Source organism: Rattus norvegicus, assembly GCF_036323735.1.
Source record: "Rattus norvegicus strain BN/NHsdMcwi chromosome Y unlocalized genomic scaffold, GRCr8 chrY_unlocalized_34, whole genome shotgun sequence".
Taxonomy (NCBI): domain Eukaryota; kingdom Metazoa; phylum Chordata; class Mammalia; order Rodentia; family Muridae; genus Rattus; species Rattus norvegicus.
Window position 1 is genome coordinate 284483 of NW_026947394.1, and position 22662 is coordinate 307144.

The 22662-nt window shown below is 38.5% G+C and overlaps 1 long non-coding RNA gene across 1 annotated transcript; it reads left to right on the plus strand.

The window, feature by feature from the left end:
* The first annotated feature begins 7841 nt into the window (after window positions 1-7841).
* LOC108353387 (uncharacterized) lies at window positions 7842-22085 on the plus strand. The gene is made up of 3 exons (XR_010062407.1): window positions 7842-7946; window positions 18820-18946; window positions 21983-22085. It is a non-coding gene; the product is annotated as an uncharacterized LOC108353387 (long non-coding RNA).
* Window positions 22086-22662: the final 577 nt, after the last annotated feature.

The following is a 22662-nucleotide window of genomic DNA, read 5'->3' on the forward strand; positions in this document are numbered from 1 at the left end:
GTGGGATGGTACATGCTTGGGGTGTGAAAGATCATAAACAACTTCACAATATTCATTGCTTTAATAATTACTAGGAGGTGGACTTCTGTAAAATGACTTCAGCAGATCAGCATGGTAGAGAAACAGTAACTGATTCTCTGTAGATTTAAATGCATTGGATTGTGGAACATAGACTTAGAGGTAGAGACATGTCAGCACATGAAGACTGAATAATCAAACTTCTGTTGCCCCTTAAATTTCCCTACCACAATTTTTGAGGCAAACAGCAACCGATTTTTGCACTGCGGAATAGAATAAAAGCCAATTTGTTGAAAATGTCAATCATAAGAAAATGCTGACATCTTCTGTGACGCACATCAACTCTCTGCCTGGCTGCAGGATGGCTGACTGTCTCCTGTCAGCATGGACTTTTACTGCCACCCCTTTTATAAGTGCAGAGCTCCAATCTGCTTCAGGCACATCATCAGCTCCCCATTCTGTTGCAGGTAGATTAGATCACTGTGTCTGCCTATGCATTCTTTGTCTACATATAAAGAACCAAGGAACTATTCTCACTCCAGTGAGCTTTTGTAAGTAATCTCGAATCCCATTGGTGTTGTTAGTAGATGTAATGTCTTCAAATCTCAGAAGACCATGTTTGCAAAGGAGTTGATTGAGGAAGTCTTGGATATTTCTGTAATAAGGGCAATTGGGATTGATGAACAGGACTGCCTTCCCACACAAGATCTTCCAGTTCACATACACATGAGCCATGCTGACAGGGTGCATCTTCCCAGAAAAGAATGTTTAGTTGAAGATACTGGTCTGTTTGAGAATGGCAATCCCAATGTATTCTTAACCATGCATTCTATTTGAATCCCCATAGAAAACATGGAAGAAAGAAGCTTTTACCTTTCCTCCTTGCAGTCACATTGCTACCAAACCCTCACAGACATTAGAACCTACATACTGAAGATTTATCCATATACCAATGACCAGATGAGACATCTAGCCTATTGGACTAATAAACTAATAAAACATTCTAGGACTTTACAAATAGTCAGCCATTGTTAAATTATGTGGTCCATAGTCTGTGATCATTGTGACTAGTCTGATTCCTCTGGAGAGAAATTCATCCGTTAGTATCTGTTGGGGAACATCAACTACTACACCAGGTATCTATAGAAGACCTTCTACAGCAGTTTGTCTCTAGTAAGATTTTCAGCTCAGTTACAAATTTCCAATGGCCACATTCCTTTAATCTGATTTTCATATGATTCTTTGATACAGTCATTCTTATTTTCTATAGTTCTTGGCAAGAGAATTAAAATAGCAATAATAACCTATCAATGAAATGCACTGTAATTTATTTGCATGAGTGCATCAGAGAGAAGGATTATAGGATAAACAAGAATTGGAAAACAAGATGTCTTTCCTTCTGAGGACCAAGCCCATGAAACTTGAACTAAATACAAATCTGAGACACATTGTTTGAAGTATGGTCTTTCTTCAATCATGGGGCTCCTAGTGAAGGAGCTCAGGTCTCAAGGGTTGGCAAAAATTACCTTTATTGCTGAGTCAGGTCAACTGCTGAATACCTAATTCATGGACCTGAAGAAACTCTGTGTCCATCCTGTTATAATGTGTGTATATCTATGTATCATTCATAGAATGGACACTTTACTGTTGGTTTGAAAGCAACATTTTGTCCCTGGAGAGACACAGATTTCTTCTTTAACACATTATTTCACAGGCTAATGGTGGGTCTCATAAGTTCATTCCGGGAGTTGCTTTACAATAATCACTCATTTATCTGGAAGAAACACTTATTCATGTTGTGAGATCTACTAGAACAATATCAACCATAATTTTCCCTTCCCAGTTTAGTACTGAATCATACTCCACTAAAGGTCTGTGGTCTCTGATGAAGGCAGCATCTCCCCAGACTAGACTGAATATTGCTCTTGGCACTGCATTTATGATACATCAATGTGATTTCCTTACCACTTTCATCATCAGGAGATTTTTTCTAATTCTTCATTTCATCTAATGGGTCTAATCTACATCATCACCCAGGATGAGATTTGAGAGTTTTGCTAAAAAAATTAAAAAATTAAAGAAATAAAAGAGAGGAAAACTGCAAGCTTATCTCACCAATTGACTGAGAAATCTAAAGTGTTAGTCAGTGTAAATAGTAGTGGAAAGACTGAGATGTTGAAATCTCAACTAGAAGCACTTCTTTCTCCCAGACACTAGTATAAGAAACAAACTGCACTATTGGCATCCGAAGCATAGAGAAGTTTACACTGACCAGAGGACACAATACTTGTCTTCCCCTTCTTACTTAGGACTTGTTTATAATTGACAGAAAGAATGAATGCCATGAGCTCTCAAGAAAATATCTGTTACTTTCCAAACACTTGGCTTTTGGAATAAAGAAATGAATGATATAAAATCTCTGACTTCCAGAAGCCATAAGACCTGAGAAGTCTAGATGCTTCTGAGAGGCTCGCAGCTCTTGATGTGGAAGACTCAGGTCAAGGCTATCTCTTCCGCATTCCGATTCAATCTATACCAAGGTCTCACTGAGTTTTCCCATGGACCATGTATTTTTTCCTTTTATTTTAGACGAAGACAGAAGACCAACTTCCTTCTCCCCTTCTCTGATCTTTTCATGTTCTTTGTTCTCCCTCTCAAATGGCTGTTTACTCTGAATTACAGGATTATTTGTAAACGCTAGAGGTCCTGAAGGAATATCTGAAAGGGAGTTTCATTAGAAACAACACTTCGGACATCACAGAAAAAGCTAGGGATCTCCAGGTTACAATAGAGTTTTCAAGGAGGGCCTAATGATGATGTCACTGACACCATCCATAGCCTATATGCTCAACAGCTTTCCTTACATGGACCAGATACAAGGGTGACATTTCCTGGTATGTCTCCTGTGACACAGTGGAAAACTTTAGGAACTCCATCTCTCTAAAGCTGCAAACTGTTCTTTGCTTCATTATTGGTTACATGCTCTGAATGGTGAAATTTGGTCAGGGACTTGGCATGGATAGAAAAGATTTAGGAACATGGGATATTAGAGATTCTCCTAGATAATATTTTGTTCCCAGGTTAATTACTATGAAATACAGTTCAATTTCTATGATTTCTCTGTCCTCCAAAGGTCAGTATTTTCTCTACAGACCTTTAGTTGAATGAATATTGTATTTCACTTCTTATTGTATATTCCTTGATAGGTGATTTTATAAATGTTGCTGAATGTGTACTCAAAAATTCGAATTTCCACTTCCATTTTTTTGCAATGATTTCTCAACAAAGGCGCACAGCTACAGACTGAGTATAACAGTGTAAATATGGTGTACCGACATGAAATGATAAACTTTGAAATCCTATTCTATCCAAAATTTCCAGATATCAGTAAAGCAAAGGACCACATGGAGCATAGAATTCTCTTCTTTAGTTGCTTTTGATATCATCTGCAATATCTACATTCCAGTGTCTCACGGTCATATTTAAGGGTTTAGGATGTTTTACCATGATCCTTTCTTAAGACCAAACATAAGATAGAGGAGGATTGGCAGAAAGAAGAATGGCTTCTGGACCAGTGAAACCTCAACTTCAATAGGTTCATAAGAACAGGAGAGAGTCTATTTTGCAATGCCTTTGTGGATTCTACCTTCTTCACCTAGTTGTGCATAATCCATGTTAAAATTCCACCTAACTTCATACTGTAGGAGTCACCAAAAATACAATATATATATATATATATATATATATATATATATATATATATATACATACCACCAAAACTAGAAAAGATTGATGAAGCTAAGAAGTGCATTCTACCAGAAACCGGATGTAGATACATCCTGAGAGACACAGCTAGAGCATGTCAAATACAGAAGTGAATGCTAGTTGCAAACCAGTGAACTGAAAACTGCCCTCTTGTTGGTAGATTTTGAGAAAGGATTGCAAGAGTTGAAGGTGCTTTCAACACCATAAGAACAACTTTGCCAATGAACCAGAGCTTCCTGGTACTAGTACAATATTCAAAGACTTTACATGGACAGACCAATAGCCCTAAATGAATATGTGGCAGAGAATGGCATTGATGGGCACCAATGGAAGGAGAAGGCCTTGATACAACCTAGGATTATCTTCTAGTTCAAGGGATTGTCAAGGGACAGAAAGTGTGGTTAAAGAAGGGATAGTGAATATGTAGGGATCTTATGTGAAGGAAAATGAGAAAGAAAATATTATTTTACATGTATATATCAAAATATCCAGTTTAAGAAACCACTAAAATTTGCCAAATGTAAATAAAAGAATGATATAAATGATAAGAAAACTGTCACCTAATCATGCCTATTGACTCAGAAATCTAAAGTGTTATTCAGAGTAATATTATTGGAAAGACAGAGATGATGAAGTCTCAACTAGAAGCACTTCTCTCTCCCAAATATCAGAGTCAGATAGAAACTGCACTTTTGGAATCCAAAGCATGGAGGAGTTTACTCTGAGCTGAGGACACAATACTTGTCTTTCCATTCTTCTGTGGGACCTTTTTCATTTGGACAAAAAGAATGAAGGCCATGAGCTCTCACGGAAAAACTGTGCCATTCCCAACACGTTCCTTTTGGAATAAAGAAATGAATGATATAAACACTATGCCTTCCAGGAACCATAAGAACATAGATATCCAGATGCTTCTGAGAGGACCCCAGCTCCTGAATCCCACATGTGGAAGGCTAAAATCAATGTTTTCTGTTCAGCAATAGCACTCAACCCTTGCCAAGGAGTCACTGAGCTTTCCCAAGCACACATCTTTCTTCCTTTTATTAGACCAAGACAGAAAGGCATCTTCCTTCTCCCCATTTCTGATCTCTTCATCCTCTTTGTTTTCACTCCCTAATAGCTGTTTACACTGAATTAGATGACAATTACTAAACCTTAGAGGTTCTGAAGGAATACCTGAGAGGCAGATGCAATCATGACAAAACTTGTGACATCACAGAAGAAGATAAAGCTCTCCAGCTTGCAAGAGATTTTTCAGGCAGATCCTCATCATGATGTCACTGAGAACTGCCAGGCCCTACTGGCTAAACAGCTTTCCTTACATTGACTAGATTTGAGGGTGCCCTTTCCTGGTATGTCTCCCGTGATTCAGTGGAAACCTTTATGTACTCCATCTCTCTAAGGAATATGTTATTCAAGGGCTTGGAATGGATAGAAAAGATATTGTAACATGGAGAAGAGGAGATTCTTCTGAATAATAATTTTATTCCCAGGTACTTTTCATGAAATACAGTTCAATTTTGTAGGTTTTCTCTGTTTCCCAATGCAAGTTTTTCCCAACAGACCTTCAATTGAATGAATACTGTATTTTACTTTCTTATTGTACATTCCTTGATATGGGACTTTATAAATATTGCTGAATGTGTACTCAAAATTTCTGTTTTCCAATTCCATTTTCTGCAATGATTTTGGCAACAAATGTTGCCCAGCTATAGAATGAATATAACAGTCCAAATATTGTGTACCTACTTGAAATGATAAACACCTAAATCCCTATTTAATCCCAAAATTACCAGACATCAGTAAAGCAGAGGACAACATGAACTATAGAATACAGTTCTCTAACTATTTGATATCAGTTCTGCTTTATCTACCATACGGTGTTCCCGTGGCCAGACTTGAATGTTGTGGATCTTATACTATGATTCATTCTTCAGGAATAATAAGATCCTAGACGAAGACAGGGAGAGGTATGGCTTGAGCTCCAGGGAAACCTCAACATCAATATGTTCACAAGAACAGGAGGGAGTCTATTTGTTATTGTCCTTTGTGGATTCTACACTCTTGACTTAGTTGTGAAGAATCCATGTGAAAATCCACGTAGCGGTAGGATCCACCCAAAGGGTATATATATCACAAAAATTAGGTAAGTTTGATGAAGCTAAGAAGTGCATTCTGCCAGGAACCAGATATTGATATTTCCTGAGAGACACAGCTAGAGCATATTACATACAGAAGTGAATGTGTTCTTGTAAAATATAAAAATAAAAAATAAATCTTCTTTTACCCTGCTAACTCTGGCACCAAAGTGTCTGAGATTCTCTGCTAGATATCTTGGCAGAAACACCTCACTCCTCGGCTGCGCAATGTTTCATGCCACCGCACATTTTCCAATACTCAAACATTCACATAAAAAAACACACAACACAATACTCTTTGATCCAGTTGATTCGATATAATTGTCCACTTAAACATAAAAACCAGGTACCATCCATTCCTTAGGAACATTAATAATGACGTGTAATTACACAGAGCACAATCTTAAATTCTCCTAACATTGCTTCTCACTCTGTCATCTTCCTTTCACTCTTTTTTTTTCCTCTAGTCTCCTCCTCTCCCTTCAAACTTCTCTCTCGCTCATTCTGCCTTCTCCTCCCATGATAACCCTCCTTCTATCTTGTTCCTGACACTCACATATACTTTACAAATTCAATGGAGTCGTGGTTCTGCTGAAGTAACCTTAGTTCTGAGTACAGGACTATGCAACTGACCTTGGGGCAGTGGAATTAGCATCAAACACAGATAACTTCAGGGCAAACCACAACATGAACAATAGTGTCAAACCAGTGAACTGAAAACAGACTTATTGTTGGTAGATTTTGAGAAAGGATTAGAAGAGGTGAAGGTGCTTTTAACCCTGTAAGAACAACAATGCCAATGAAACAGAGCTTTCTAGTAGTAGACCAATATTCAAAGAATGTACATGAACAGACCTATGTCTCCAATTGCATATGTTGTAGAGGATGGCCTTGTTGGGTAACAATGGAAATAGAACCCTTGGTCCTGTCTAGGTTTGACTCCCAGTTCAAGTGAATGTCCAGGGGCAGAAAGAGGGGTTATAATGAAAAGCTTAAGGGGACTGGTAAGGGATATTATAGTCAGGAAACTGGGAAAGGAATTAATATTTTAAATGTAAATTTAGAAATATCCAATTAAAAAAGCAATAAAATTTGTTAAAAATTAAAAAGAAATTATGAAAGAAATAAAAGAAAAGAAATCTTCCGGTTAATCACAACTATTGACTCAGAATTTTAAGGGGTTACTGTCAGGTAATGGTATTCAGAGTAATACTAGTGGAAAGACTGATATGATGAAGTCTCATCTAGAATCACTTGTTCCTCCCAGATATTAGTGACAGACACAAACTACATTATTAGAATTCAATGCATGGAGGTGTTTTCTCTGTGCTGAGGACACAATACTTGACTTATCTTTCTTCCTTAGGACGTTTTCCTTCAAGGTAAAACGATAAAAGCCATGAGCTCTCAGGAAAAATTATAGTGCCCTTCCCAACACCTGGCTTTTGGGATAAAGAAATGAATTATATAAAGTATCTGACTTCCAAGAAAAATAACAAGTTATTTTTCAGATCTTCTGAGAAGCATGTCAGATGCTTCTGAGAGACTCCGAGCTCCTGATTCCATATGTGGAAATCTCAGATCAAGGCTATATCTTCAGTGAACCTACCCGACCTCTACCCAAGACTCAAGGACCTTTCCCACTGACCACGTATTTCTTCCATTTTTATACCAAGACAGAAGGCCAGCTTCATATTCCCCATGTCTGATCACTTCATCCTCTGTTTCTCCCTCCCAAATTGCTGTATACAATGCATTAAAGGACAATTAATAAACCCTAGATGTACTGAAGGGATATCTAAGAGGAAGTTGCAGTCAGGACAACACTTGTGACATCACAGAAGAAGCTCGGGCTTCCAGAATACAAGAGATTTTTCAAGGAGGGCCTAATGATGATGTCACTGAGAACTGCCGTAGACCACCTGCTGTACAGATTTCCTTACATTGACCAGATTTGAGGGTGACACTTTCAGAAGAGTCTCCTGTTTAAGAGTGGAAACCTTTACATACTAAATCTCTCTAAAGGTAGAGATTTCTCTTTGTTTCATTAGGGTTTACATGCTCTCAATGGACAAAGTTAGTTAGGGGTTGAGCATGGCTAGAAAAGATTTAGCAACATAGAGAGAAGAAGATTCTTATAGATAATATTTTATTCCCAGGTTCATTCCTGTGACATAGAGTTCAATATCCCAGGTTTCCTCTATTTCCAAAGGCCAGTATTTTGCCTACAGACCTTAATTGAATGAATATTGTATTTCACTTTCTCATTGTCCATTCCATGATAAGAGATTTTATTAATATTCCTGAATGTGTACTCAAAAATTCTGTTTCCAGTTTTATTTTCAGCAAAGCAAATGACATAATGACTATAGAATTCAGTTCTCTAGTCCTATTTGATATCAGTACTATACTATCTACTTTCCTGTGCTCCCATTGCTAGACTTGAGGGTTGGATGTTTTACAATGATTCTCACTGAAAGCCAAACATAAGATAACGGAGGATGGGCAGAAAGAAGGATGGCTTGAGGACCAGTGAAACCTCAACTTCAATAGGTTCATAATAACTTGAGGGAGTCTATTTGGCACTGTCATTTCTGAACTCTACATTCTTGACCTACTTGCTCAGAATCCGTGTCACAATTCCACCTAACCACATAGCTGTAGGAGCCACAAAAGTATATATATACATCAGCCACCAAAACTAGATAATATTGATGTAGCTAAAAAGTGCCTTCTGCCAGCAACCTGATATAGATATTTCCTGAGAGACACAGGTAGATCATGTCAACAACAGAAATTAATGCTAGTGGCAAATCATTGAACTGAAACAGACATCTTGTTAGCAGATTTTGAGAAAGGAATTCAAGAGGTGAAGGAGCTTTCAATCCCATAAGAACAACAATGTCAATGACCCAGAGCTTTCTGGTACTAGACCAATATTCAATGAATGTAGATGGACAGAGCTATGGCTCAAACTGCATGTGGCAGAGGATGACCTTGTTCATCACGAATGGAGGCAGAAGCTATTGGCCCACTCTAGGTTTGTCTCCCAGTTCAAGGGAATGTGAATGCACAGTCAGTGGGGTTAAAGAAGAAGGGGAAGGATATGGGTAGGAATCTTATGGGCAGTTAAATGGGAAACGAAATAACATTAAATGTAAATATAGAAACATCAAGTTAAAAAAATCAATACAAATAAAGCTAAAACATAAAAAAAGAAAGGAATAAACGAAGAGAAAACTGACAGCTAATCATACCTAGTGACTCAGAGAAGTAAAGTGGTAATCAGTGGAAATATTAGTGGAAAGACTGAGATGATGAAATCTCAACTAATAGCACTGCTGCTTCCCAGACTGCACTATAGATATCCAAAACATGGAGGAATTTACTCTGAGCTAGGGACACAATACCTGTCTCTCCCTTTTACCTTAGGACATGTTTTTTCTTATCAAAAAGAGTAAAGGTCGTGAGCTCTCAGGAAAACAACTGTGCCCTTCCCAACACTTGACTTTTGGAATAAAGAAATTAATGATATAAACTCTCTGATTTCCAGGAACCATAAAATCAGGGAAGTCCAGATTCTTCTGAGAGCATCCCATCTCCTGATTCCCATAGGTGGGAGGCTCAGATAAAGGCTATCTCTTTAGCATTCCCACTAAATCACTACCAAGTACTCACTGAGCTATACCGAGGACCATGTATTCCTTCCTTTTTTGTACCAAGACAGATGGCCAGCTTTCTTCGTTCTCCCCATATCTGATCTTTTCATCCTTTTTATTCTCCCTCCCAAATGGCTGTTTACTCTGAATTAGAGGCCAATTAGTAAGTACTAGAGGTACTGAAGGAATATATGAGAGGCAATTGCAGTCACGACAACACTTGTGACAACACAGAAGAAGATAGGGATCTCCAGGTTGCAAGATATTTTTCAGGCAGGGCCTAATGATGATGTCTCTGAGAACTGCCATGGCCTACCTTCTGAACAGATTTCCTTACATTGACCAGATTTGAGAGTGCCTTTTCCAGGTATCTCTCCTGTAACACAGGGGAAACCTTTATGTATTCCATCTCCAAACCTAGTGAGTTTTTTTCCTTCATTAATGGTTTCATGCTCTGAATGGAGAAAGTTAATCAGGCATTTGGCATGGGTAGAAAAAGTCTAGGAACATGGAGTGGAGGAGATTATTCTGGATAATAATTCTATTCCAAGGTCCATTCCTGTGACATACATTTCAATTTCCTAGGTTTTCTTTGTTTCCCAAAGGCCAGTATTTTCCCTCCAGACCTTTAATTGATTGAGTATTGTATTTCATTTTCGTATTGTACTTTCCTTATAGGAGACTTTATATATATATATATATATATATATATATATATATATATATATATATATTCCAGATTGTGTACACAAAAATTCTGTTTTGCAATTCCATTTTTGCAATTAATAAGCAACAAAGCATGCCAATATATAGAGTGAATATAACAGTGTAAATATTGTATACCTACTTGAAATGATGAAGTCCAAATCCTTATTTAATCCAAAAATTAGGAGACAGCATTAAAGCAAAAGGACATCATAGATTATAGAATGTGGATGTCTAGTCCCATTAGATGTCAGTTCTATAATATCTACCTTCCTGTTCCCAGGGCCAAACTTAAGGGTTTTGGAGGTTTTACCATGATTCTTTATTCAGGCCAAACACAAGACTCAGCAGGATGGGCAGGAAGAAGAATGTCTTGATGTCCAGAGATACCTCAACTTCAATAGGTTCAAAAATAACAGGAGGGAGTCTGATTGGCATTGGCCTTTGCTAATTCTACATTTTTGAACTAGTTGCACAGAATCTATCCTAAAATTCCAACTAACCATATAGTTGTAGGAGCCACCAAATATATACATAAATACATATATATATATATATATATATATATATATATATGTGTGTGTGTGTGTGTGTATGTATATATGTATAAGTATGTATATGTATATATATATATGATAGAGATAGATAGATAAATAGATAGATAGATAGATAGATAGATAGATAGATAGATAGATAGATAGATAGATAGATCTGCCACAAACTACATAAGATTGATGATGCTAAGAAGTGCATGCTGCCAGGAAACAGATATAGATCTTTCCTGAGAGACACAGGTAGAGCCTGCCGATTATAGAAATGAAGGTTATTGGCAGACCAATGGAATGTAAACGAATCTCTTGTTAGTAAATTTGGAGAAAGGATTACCAGAAGTGAATGGGCTTTCAATCCCATAAAAACAACGATACCAATGACCCATAGCTTTTTGGTACTAAAACAATATTCAAAGACTGTACATAGACAGAACTATGTCTGCAGCTGCATATGTAGCCTTGTTGGACATCAATGGGGGGAGAAGCTCTTAACCTACCAAAGCTAGTACCCCAGTGTAGGGGAATGTCAGGGGATGCTGGGAAAGGGAGTGGTTGGTGAGGGGGAACACCTTTATAGAAGAACTGGTGGGGAAAGTGATAGGACTCTTATGACCGGAAAACTGGGAAAGTGAATAATATTTGAAATGTAAACAAAAATATCTAATATTTATAAAAGAAATAATAAAAGTTTAACAAGTTGAACAGCCAAAGTGAAGAGTCTCAATCCCACTAGAGAGGGAGAAGAAATGAACCTCAGGAGGGAAGAGTGAGGGACCTGGGTGAGAAAGGAGACAGTAAGGGAAAGAGGGGAACATGGTCAGTTATTGGCGGGGAGTAAGACTGAAACCCTGAGTTTCAGCAGAATTAATGGAAACAGGCAATCTCAGGAGCTAAAATGTTGGAGGTAGTTGGTGGCTCTAGAATATTCCAGAGACCTGAGAGGTATGAGACTATCAGGACTCAGTAAAATGCCGGGAGTGTGTAGAGGGACCTTGTAGAGACTACCTCCATGTGGAAGAGAGAGCATGGGTCTTCTTAGTGGGGAATTGAGTCCATTGAAGTTGAGAGATATTAAGGATTAGTGATGGTCACTTTCTCTTATTTTCATAATTGGAGGTTAGTTTATGCTTGTGTGCTTCTGTTTCTTTTGTTGTAAAGATTAATTTCTTGCTTAACTATGATTTTACTTGCCTCCTTGTGTTGGGGCTTGCCAGTTAGTGTCCTTTTTATTAATGGATATGCAGAAAAATATTTTATATCTGAAAAATTCCATGTCTTCTAAAACATCTAAAAATCAATCTGACTCTCAAACTCTTCCTGGGAAACATTTACCATCAGTCATGCAATCCCCAGGACCATCAAAATCTAAAAAGGGGTATCTAGAAACTTAACCATCGGCCCAAAGGTCTTTAGGATGTTCAGCAATTTCTCCAAGAGCTTGGTGCACCTAGAGAACAAAAGAACTAAAGCCATCTTCCCAGGGTGTTTTCCCAAGAACCACATATTTCTTCTTTCCTTTTATACCAAGACAGAATGTCAGCTTCCTTTTCCACATCTCTGATCTCTTCATCCTATTTGTTCTCCCTCCAAAATGGCTCTTTACTCTGAATTATAGGCCAATTAGCAAACCCTATATATAAGGAATAAATATCTGTGAGGCATTTGCTGTCAAGACGACACTTGTGACATCACAGAAGAAACTAGGGCTCTCCAGGATACAAGAGATTTTTCAGGCATGGCCTAATGATGATGTCACTTAGAACTGACATGGCTACCTTCTGAACAGCTTTCCTTATATTGACCAGATTCAAGGGTGTCCTTTCCGGGCGTGTCTCCTGTGACACAGTAGAAACTTTTATTTGCTACATCTCTTTAAAGTTACAGACTTCTCTCTGCTTCACTAGTGGTTACATGATCTGAATGGAGAAAGCTAGTCAAGGGCTGAGAAAGATCTAGGAACTCAGAGAGAAGGAGATTCTTCTGAAGATTAATTTTATTCCCAGGTCCAATCCCGTGACATAAAGTTCAATTCCCAAGGTGTTCTCTGTTTCCCAGGTGCCAGTATTTTCCCTACAGACCTTTAATTGAGTGAAAATTGTGCTACATTTTTTGATTTTACATTCATTGATAGGGGACATTACATATGTTCCTGCATGTGTACTCAAAATTTTCATTTTTCCAATTCAATTTTTTGCAATAAAATTTTTTGGCTACAAATTGGGCCGAGTTATAGAGTGAATATAACAGTGTAAATATTGTGTACCTTTTTCAAATGTTGAACTTCCAAATACTTATTTTGTCCATAAATTACCAGACATCAGTTAAGCAAAGGACAACATGGACTATAGAATGCGGTTTTGTAGTTCTTTTAGATCAATTCTCTAATATCGACCTGCCTGTGGTCCCAGGGCAAGACTTGAGGGTTTTGGTTGTATTAACACGATTCTTTCTTCAGGCCAAACATCAATTTCGGGTGATGGTCAGCAAGAAGATTGGCTTGAGGTCCAGTGAAACCTCAACTTCCATAGGTTATAAGAACAGGAGGGAGTCTATTTGGCATTGTCATTTGTGAATCCTATATTCTTGACCTAGTTACACAGAATCTAAGTATATCTTCCATCAAAATTCTTAGTAGTAGAAGCCACCAAAAGTATATATATATATATATATATATATATATATGTATATATATATATATACACACACACACATATATATATATATATATATATATATATATATATATATATATATATATATATCTGGCACCAAAACTAGATGGATTTTTGAAGCTAAGAAGAGAATGCTGCCAGCAACTGGACATAGATTTTTACTGAGAGACACAGCTAGAGCACGTCAAATACAGAAGTGAGTGCTAGTGGAAAACCAGAGAACTGAAAATGGACCTCATGTTTGTAGATGTTTAGAAAAGATTACAAGAACTGAATGGACTTTCAACCCCATAAGAACAACAATTCAACTAAGCAGAGCTTTCTGGTACTAAACCAATATTCAAAGACTGTGTACGGACAGACCTATGCCTCCAACTGCATAGGTAGCAGAGAATGGCCTTGTTGGGCCGCAATGGAAGGAGAAGCCCTTCCTGCTCCTTAGGTTTGACTACAAGTTCAAGGGAATGTCAACGTGCAGTAACGGGGGTTATAGAAGTAGGTTAGTGGCACTGCTTAGGAATCTCATGGACAGGAACCTGGGAAATAATATTTGAAATGTAAATATAAAAATATACAATTAGAAAAAGTAATAAATATTGCTAAAAAATAAAAAAGAGAGAGAAAAAGAAAAGTTAACTGCAAGCAAATCACACCTATTGACTCAGAAATCTAAAGGGTAACTTTCAGGGAATGGTAGTCAGAGTAATACTAGTGGAAAGACTGAGATGATGAAGTCTCAAATAGAAGCACTTCTCTCTCCCAGATATCACTGTCTAACACATACTGCACTATAGGAATCCAAAGCAAGGAGGAGTGTACTCTGAGCTGAGGACACAATACTTGTCTTTCCCTCCTTCCTTAGGATCTTTCTCTTCTCGGAAAAGTTATAAAAGCCATGAGCTCTCAGGAAACAACTGGGCCCTTTCCAATACCTGGCTTTTGGAATAAAGAAATTAATGATATAAACTCTCTGATTTCAAGGAGCAGGGAAGTCCAGATTTTTCTGGGAGACTCTCAGTTCTTAAGTCCTATACGTTGAAGGCTGAGATAGAGGATATCTCTTCAGCAAACCCACTCAACCCCTAACCAGGAAACACTGAGCTTTCCAATGGACCAAGTGTTTCTTCCTTTTTTAGACAAATACAGAAGGCCAACTTCTTTCTCCCCATCACTGTTCTTTTTACCCTCTTTCTTCTCACTCCCAAATGGCTATTGACTCTGAATTAGAGACCAATTAGTAAACCCTAGAGGTACTGAAGGAATATCTGAGAGGCAGTTGCAGACACAACAACACTTGTGACATCACAGAAGAAGATAGAGATCTCCAGGATAGAAGAGATTTTTCAGGCATGGCCTAATAGTGATGTCACTGAGAGCTGCATGGACTACCTGCTAAACAGCTTTCCTTACATTGAACAGATTCGAAAGTGGCTTTTCAAGGAGTTTCTCCTGAGGCACAGTGGAAAACTTTACTTACTACATCTCTCTAAAGCTAGATACTTCTCTTTGCTTCATTAGTGGTTACGTTGTCTGAATGGAGAAAGTTAGTCAGGGACTTTGAATGGGAGAAAAGGTCTAGGAACATGGAGAAGAGGAGATACTTTGATTAATAATTTTATTCCCAGGTCCATTCCTGTGACATACACTTCAATTTCCCAGGTTTTCTCTGTTTTCTAAGGCAAGTATTTTCCCTACAGACCTTCAATTGATGAAATATTGTATTAATATTTTTTTCTACATTCCTTGAGAGGGGAAATACATATTCCTGAATGTGTACTCAAAAATTGTTTTCCAATTCAATTTTTTGCAATGATTTTGGCAAAAAAGGGGCATAGGTACAGAGTGAGTAAAACAGTGTAAGTATTGTGTACCTACTTCAAATAGTAAACTCCCAAGTCCTTATTTATTTCAAAAATTTTCAGACATCAGTAAATCAAAGGACCACATGGAGTATCAAATTTGTTTCTCTAGAACTTTTTGATATCAGTACTACAGTATCAACCTTCCAGTGTCCCAGTGACAGATTTGAGGGTTTTGGATGCTTTTCTATGATTCATTCTTCAGGCCAAACAGAAGATTCAGGAGGATGGGCAGGGAGAAGAATGACTGAAGTCCAGGGAACACTGTACTTCAGGAGGTTCATAAGGAAAGGAGTGACTCTATTTTCCATTTTCATTTGTGTTTTCTACATTCTTTTTTTTTTCTTCTTTCAGAGCTGGGGACCGAACACAGGTCCTTGGGCTTACTAGACAAGCGCTCTTCCACTGAGCCAAATCCCCTACCCGGATTCTACATTCTTGACCTAGTTGAGCAGAATCCATGTTAAAATTCAACCTTACTTCCTCACTGCAGGAGCCATCGAACTGTATATATATTGTATATATATGAATGCCACAAAAACTTGATAATATTGATGAAGCTAAGAAGTGCATTCTGTCAGTAACCAGATATAGATCTTTCCTTAGAAAAAATTCATAAATGAGTGCTAGTGGCAAACCAGTGAACTTAAAATGGACCTCTTGTTGGTAGATTTTGGGGAAGTATTACAAGAGGTGAAGGGGTTTAACCTCATATGAAAAACAATGCAAATGAATCAGTGCTCTCTGGTACTAAACCAATATTCAATGTAGGTACAGAGACACAACTATGGCTGGTTATGTCCTCCTTAAGCATCAATGGAAGGACAACCCATTTGTTCTCCCTGGGTTAGACTCACAGTTCATTGGAACGTAAAGGGGCAGTATGGGGCATAATAGAACTAGAGCAGGAGCATGGTTAGGGATCTTATGGGCAGAAAACTGGGAAACGAAATAACATTTCAATATAAATATAGAAATATCCAATTAATAATAAGGAATAAAATATGGTAAAAAATAAAAAAAAAATGAAAGAAATTAAAGAAAAGAGTACAACCAACTAATAACACCTATTTACTCAGAAATCTAAAAAGTCATTGACAGGGAATGGTAGGCAGAGAAATACTAGTGAAAAGACGGGGACAATGAAGTGGCGAATAGGATCACTTCTCTCTCCCAGATAACAGGGTCAGACACAAACTGCACTAAATGAATCCAAATCATGGAGTAATTTACTGTGAGCTGAGGACACAATACCTGTATTTCCCTCTTCCTTAGAAACTTTTTCCTCTGTGACAAAAAGAATAAGTGTCATGAGCTCTCAGGTAAACAACTATTCCCTTCCTAACTCTTGAATTCTGTAAGAAATTAATGGTATAAACTCTCTGATGTACAGGAACCATAACAAGCAGGGAAGTCCAGATGCTTCTGAGAGGCTCCCAACTACTAATACCCATATGTGGAAGGCTCAGGTCAAGGATATGTCTTCAGCGAATCCACTAAACACCTGCGCAGGCCTCACCGAGCTTCCCTATAGACCACATATTTCTTCCATTTTTTATACAAAGACAGAAGGGCAGCTTCCTCCTCCCCATCCCTGATATCATCTTCCTCTTTGTTCTCCCTTGCAAATAGCTCTTTACTCTGATTTTGGAGCGAATTAGTAAACCCTAGAGGTACTGAAGGAATATCATCAATTCAATTGCAGTCAGGACAACACTCGTGATATCACAAAAGAAGCTAGGCCTCTGCAGGATAAAAGAGCTTTTTCAGGGAAGGCCTAATGATGATATCAGTGAGAATTGCAATAGCCTACCTGCTGAACACCTTTCCTTACATTGACCAGATTCGAGTTTGCACTATCCTGGTATGTCTCCTGTTACACAGTAAAAACCTACACATAACCCATCTCTCTAAAGCTAGAGACTTCTCTCTGCTTCACTAGTGGTTACATGCTTTCAATGGAGAAAATTAGACAGGGACTTGGCATGGGTAGAAAAGATTTAGGAACATGGAGTGTAGGAGATAATTCTAGATAATATTTTTATTCCCAGTTTCATTCCTGTGATATACAGTTCAATTTTCTCTGTTTTCTCTGTCTGCCAAAGGCCAGTATTTTCCCTACAGACCTTTAATTGAATGAATATTGTATTTCAATTAATTATGGTTAATTCCTTGATGGGGGGTATTGTAAATATTCCTCAATGTGTACTCGATAATTCTGTTTTCTAATTCCATTTTCTGCAATGATTTTGGTCACAAAGGGTGCCCAGCTATAGAGTGAGCATAACAGTGTAAATACTGTGTACCTCCTTCAAACGATAAACTCCCAAATCCTTATTTTAACAAAAAATTACCAGACATCAGGAAAGCAAAGGACATCATGTGTTATTGGATTTGGTTATCTAGACCCATTTGATATCAGTACTACGCGATCTATCTTCCAGTGTTCCCATGGTCAGACTTGAGGGTTTAGGATGTTTTACCATGATTCTTTATTAAAGCCAAAAGGAAGATACCTGATGGGCAGGAAGAAGAATGGCTTGAGGACCAGTTATACGACTACTTCAATAGGTTCATAAAAACAGGGCGGAGTCTATTTGCATTGGTATTTTTTAAGTCTACATTCTTGGCATAGTTGGGCAAAATCCATGTGAACATTCCACTTGACGAAAGAGGTGTAAGACCCACCAAATCTATATTTGTACTCTTCAGACAACCAAACTAGATAGGAATGATGAAGGTAAGAAGTGCATTCTGCCAGGAGCCAGATATAAATATTTACTGAGAGACACAGATACAGCATGTCAAATACAGAAGTGAATGCTGGGACCAAACCAGAGATCTGAAAATAGACCTCTTGTTGGTACATTTTGAAAAGATTCGAAAAGCTGAAGGTGCTTTCAACACTAGAAGAACAACAATGCCAGTGAACCAGCGCTTTCTCATAATAGACCAATATAAAAAGAAAGTACATGGACTAACCTATGCCTTCAAATGCATATGTGGCAGAAGATGGCCATTTTGGGCAACATTGGAAAGAGAAGCCCTTGTACTCCCTACTTTGTCTCCCAGTTCAAGGGAATGCATTGTGGCAGAAAGGCTGATTTGAAAGAAGGAAATGGAATGCGTAGTAACCTTATGGGCAGGAAACTGGGAAAAGAAATAATATTTTAAAAGTAAGTATAGAAACATTCAGTTAAAAAATCAAATTTTGGTAAAAAATAAAAAAAGAATGATATAAAAGAAAGAGAGTTGCCAAGTAAGAGATATTCATGCAGAAATCTGAAGTGTTATTCAGAATAATACAAGTGGAAAGACTGAGATGATGAAGTCTCAACTACAAGTACTTCCCTTTCCCAGATATCAGTGTCAGACACAAACTGCATTATAGGTATCCAAAGCATGGAGGAGTTTACTCAGAGCTAGATACTTCTTTTTCACTTCTTCCTTAGGACCTTTTATACTTGACAAAAAGAGTGAAGGTCATGATGCCTAATGATGATGTCACTGAAAACTCTCATGGACTACCTGATGAACAACTTTCCTTACATTGACAAGATTCAAGTTTGCACTTTAAAGGTATGTCTCCTGTGACACAGTGGAAACCATTATATATTCCTTCTCTCTAATTCACTAGTGGTTCTCGCTGCTTCACTAGTGGTTACATGCTGTGGCGCTTGACATGGTTGAAAAAGATTTAGGAACATGGAGAGTAGGAGATTCTCCTAGATAATACTTTTATTCCTAGGTTCATTCTTGTGACATACAGTTGAATTTTCTAGGTTTTCTCTGTTTCCCAATGACCAGTATTTTCCCTACAGACGTAAAATTGAATGAATATTGTATTTCAATTTCTTTTTTTTTTATTAACTTGAGTATTTCTTGTATAAATTTCCAGTGTTATTCCCTTTTCCGGTTTCCGGGCAAACATCCCCCTCCCCCCTACCCTTCTTAATGGGTGCTCCCCTTCCCATCCTCATCCCATTGCCGCCATCCCCCCAACAATCTAGTTCACTGGGGGTTCAATCTTAGCAGGACCCAGGGCTTCCCCTTCCACTGGTGCTCTTACCAGCTCTGGAAATAAAAAGAACTTAAATATCCTGTATTTCAATTTCTTATTGTAAATTCCTTGTTAGGGGACTTTGTAAATATTTCTCAATACACACAAAAATTCTGTTTTCAATACCATTTTCTGCAATGATATGGTCACAAATGGGGCCCAGCTATATAGTAACTATAATAGTGTAAATTCTGTGTACTTACTTCAAATGCTAATCTCCCAAATTCTTATTTTATCGAAAAATTACGAGACATCAGGAAAGCAAAGGACAACATGGACTATTGAATTCTGTTTCTTCTCCCATTTGATATCTGTACTACCCTATCTAGCTTCCAATGTTCCCATGGCCAGACATGAGGGTTTAGGATGATTTACATGATTCTTTCTTCAGGCCAAACGTAACATACCATGTGATATGCAGGGAAAAGGATGGCTTGAGGACCAGTTATACGTCTGCTTCAGGGTTGGGGATTTAGCTCAGTGGTAGAGCGCTTGCCTAGCAATACAAGGCCCTGGGTTCAGTTCCCAGCTCCGAAAAAAGGAGAAAAAATAAAGTCTACTTCAGTAGGTTCATAAAAACAGGGGGAGTCTCTTTGAAATTGTCATTTTTGAATTCTATATTCTTGACATAGTTGTTCAGAATCGATGTTAACTTTCCAATTAACTTCATAGGTTTAAGAGGAACCAAAGTACATATGTATACATCAGACAAAAAAACTAGATAAGATTGATGAAGGTAGGAAATACATTCTGCAAGGGACTGGGTACAGATATTTACTGAGAGACACAGATACAGCATGTCAAATACAGAAGTGAATGCTAGTAGCAAACCAGTGATCTGAAAACGGACCTCTTGTTGGTAAATGTTGAAAAAGGATTCGAAGAGCTGAAGGTGCTTTCAACCCCATAAGAACAACGATGCCAGTGAACCAGAGCTTTTTAATACTAGACCAATGTACATAGAAAGTACATGGACTGACTTATGGATACAAATGCATATGTTGCAGAGGATGGCCTTTTTCGGCAACATTGGAAAGAGAAGCTCTTGTCATCCCTAGTTTGTCTCCCAGTTCAAGGCAATATCATGAGGCAGAAAGGTTGGTTAGAGTAGAAGGAAATGGAAAAGTTAGCAATCTTATGTGCAGGAAACTGGGAAGGGAAATAATATTCAAAATGTATATATAGAAACATCTCGGAAATCTGAAGTGGTAGTCAGAGTAATAGTAGTGGAACGACTGAGTTATTGAAGTCTCCACTAGAATCACTTCTCTCTCTCAAATATCAGTGTCAGACCCAAACTTCACTATAGGTATCCAAAGCATGGAGGAGTTTACCGTGAGTTAGGGACACAATACTTGTTTTTCCCTTATTCCTTAGGACCTTTTCTTCATGAAAAAAAGAGAGGAAGCCCCGGGTCCTGCTTATATTGATCCCCCAGTGAACTAGATTGTTGGGGGGTGGGCTGCAATGGAGGAAAGATGGGGAGGGGAACACCCATAAAGAAGGGGAGGGGGAGGGGTTAGGGGGATGTTTGCCAGAAACCGGAAAAGGGAATAACAATCGAAATGTATATAAGAAATAGTCAAGTTAAAAAAAAGAAAGAAAAAAGAAAAAAAGAAAAGAAAAAAAAGAAAAGAAGAGTAAAGGTCATGACCTCTCAGGAAAACAACCGTGCCCTTCACAACACTTGGGTTTGGAATAAAGGAATGAAGGATATAAACTCTCTAATTTCCAGGAACCTTAAGAACAGCGAAGTTCATTTGCTTCTGAGAGCCTCACAGTTCCTTAGTCCCTTATGTAGAATGCTCAGATCAAGGCTATCTCTTCAGCGATACCACTCAACCCCTACCAAGGACTAACTGAGTTTTCCAAAGGACCATGTATTTCTTCCCTGTTTTTTATACCAAGATAGAAGGCCAGCTTCCTCCCCATTTTGTATCTCTTCATCCTCTTCATTCTTCCTCCGACACTAAGATTTACGGAACCAAAGAGGATAAACAAGGAGAAAGGGCAAAGAAAAATGCTTGAATTTCACTCAGAAGAAGGAATAAACTAATTAGAGGAGGCAGATGGAAGGAAAGGATTTGGTGGCTGAGGGGATGGGAAGGGAAATGTGGTTTGAGAATCATTTCTTGGGAGAGACGAGCAAGAGGGACAGAGGGCCAAGAGAATAAAGAGAAATCAGTGATAGTCCAGGGTGGGTGCTATCTCTGATTTACCAGCAATCTGGGATGGGTGAGGCTACCCTGGGGTCCATGAGGGTGACTTTAGCTGAGACTTGTAGCAGTGGGGATACAGATACTGAAATGGTCACTTTCTGTAGCCACAGAGGACCCAAGGTGGAAGGATAAGGACCCAAACCCACCCCCAAAATTTTGACCCAGAAATTGCCCTCTGTGTAAGAAACACAGAGACTGAGATGGAAGAGGAAATGAGGGAATGGCCAAAGGATAAGTGGCCGGATGTGAGACTTATCCTATGAGCAAACGACAAACACTGACATTATTAATGGTCCTTTCTTATGTTTGCATTTTATGTTTATTTTCCTCTGCGAGGCTCCACCAAGGGACGACTGACACTGAAGCAGACGCGCACGGTCAAATATCAGATGGAGCTCAATGAGTCTCACTGAAGAGCTGAAGGAAGGACTGAGAGAGGTAGAGAAGCACAATGGTCACCACGTGGGTTCACTAAACCCGTTGCCTGTCTGTGGATCCTGTTCTCCTACCCGGGCTGCGTTTTCAGGACCTGCTGGGAGACAATGAATCTAGTCTTGCGTAGACTTGATGTGCCCGGGGTGGAGATGTACCCAGAGTGGTCCTCTGCTCATTCAGTGTAGAATGGGAGAGGATAGGAGGAGGTACTATAAATGGTGGGAGCCTGGAGGAGTGTGGTTGACAGGGCAGCATTCAGAATGTTACCTGGTGAATATGTACAAACACTTTAGCAAGGGGCAAAGGCATGACATCATGGGGACGGGGGCATGGCATCATGGGGGTGGGGCATGACATCATAGGTTTGGGGCATGATATCATAGGGGTGGGTGAATGACATCATAGTGGTCGAGGCATGATATCATGAAGCTTAAGAGAAAATAGATGAAACTAGAAAAAAAAATCAGCCCAAGAGGGAACTGAGACCTAGAGACACAAACATGGAAGGCGTTTACCTATGCATAGTATCAGCTGTGCGATTAATCATATTATATCTACAATCCACAAAGGCAGAGAGAACA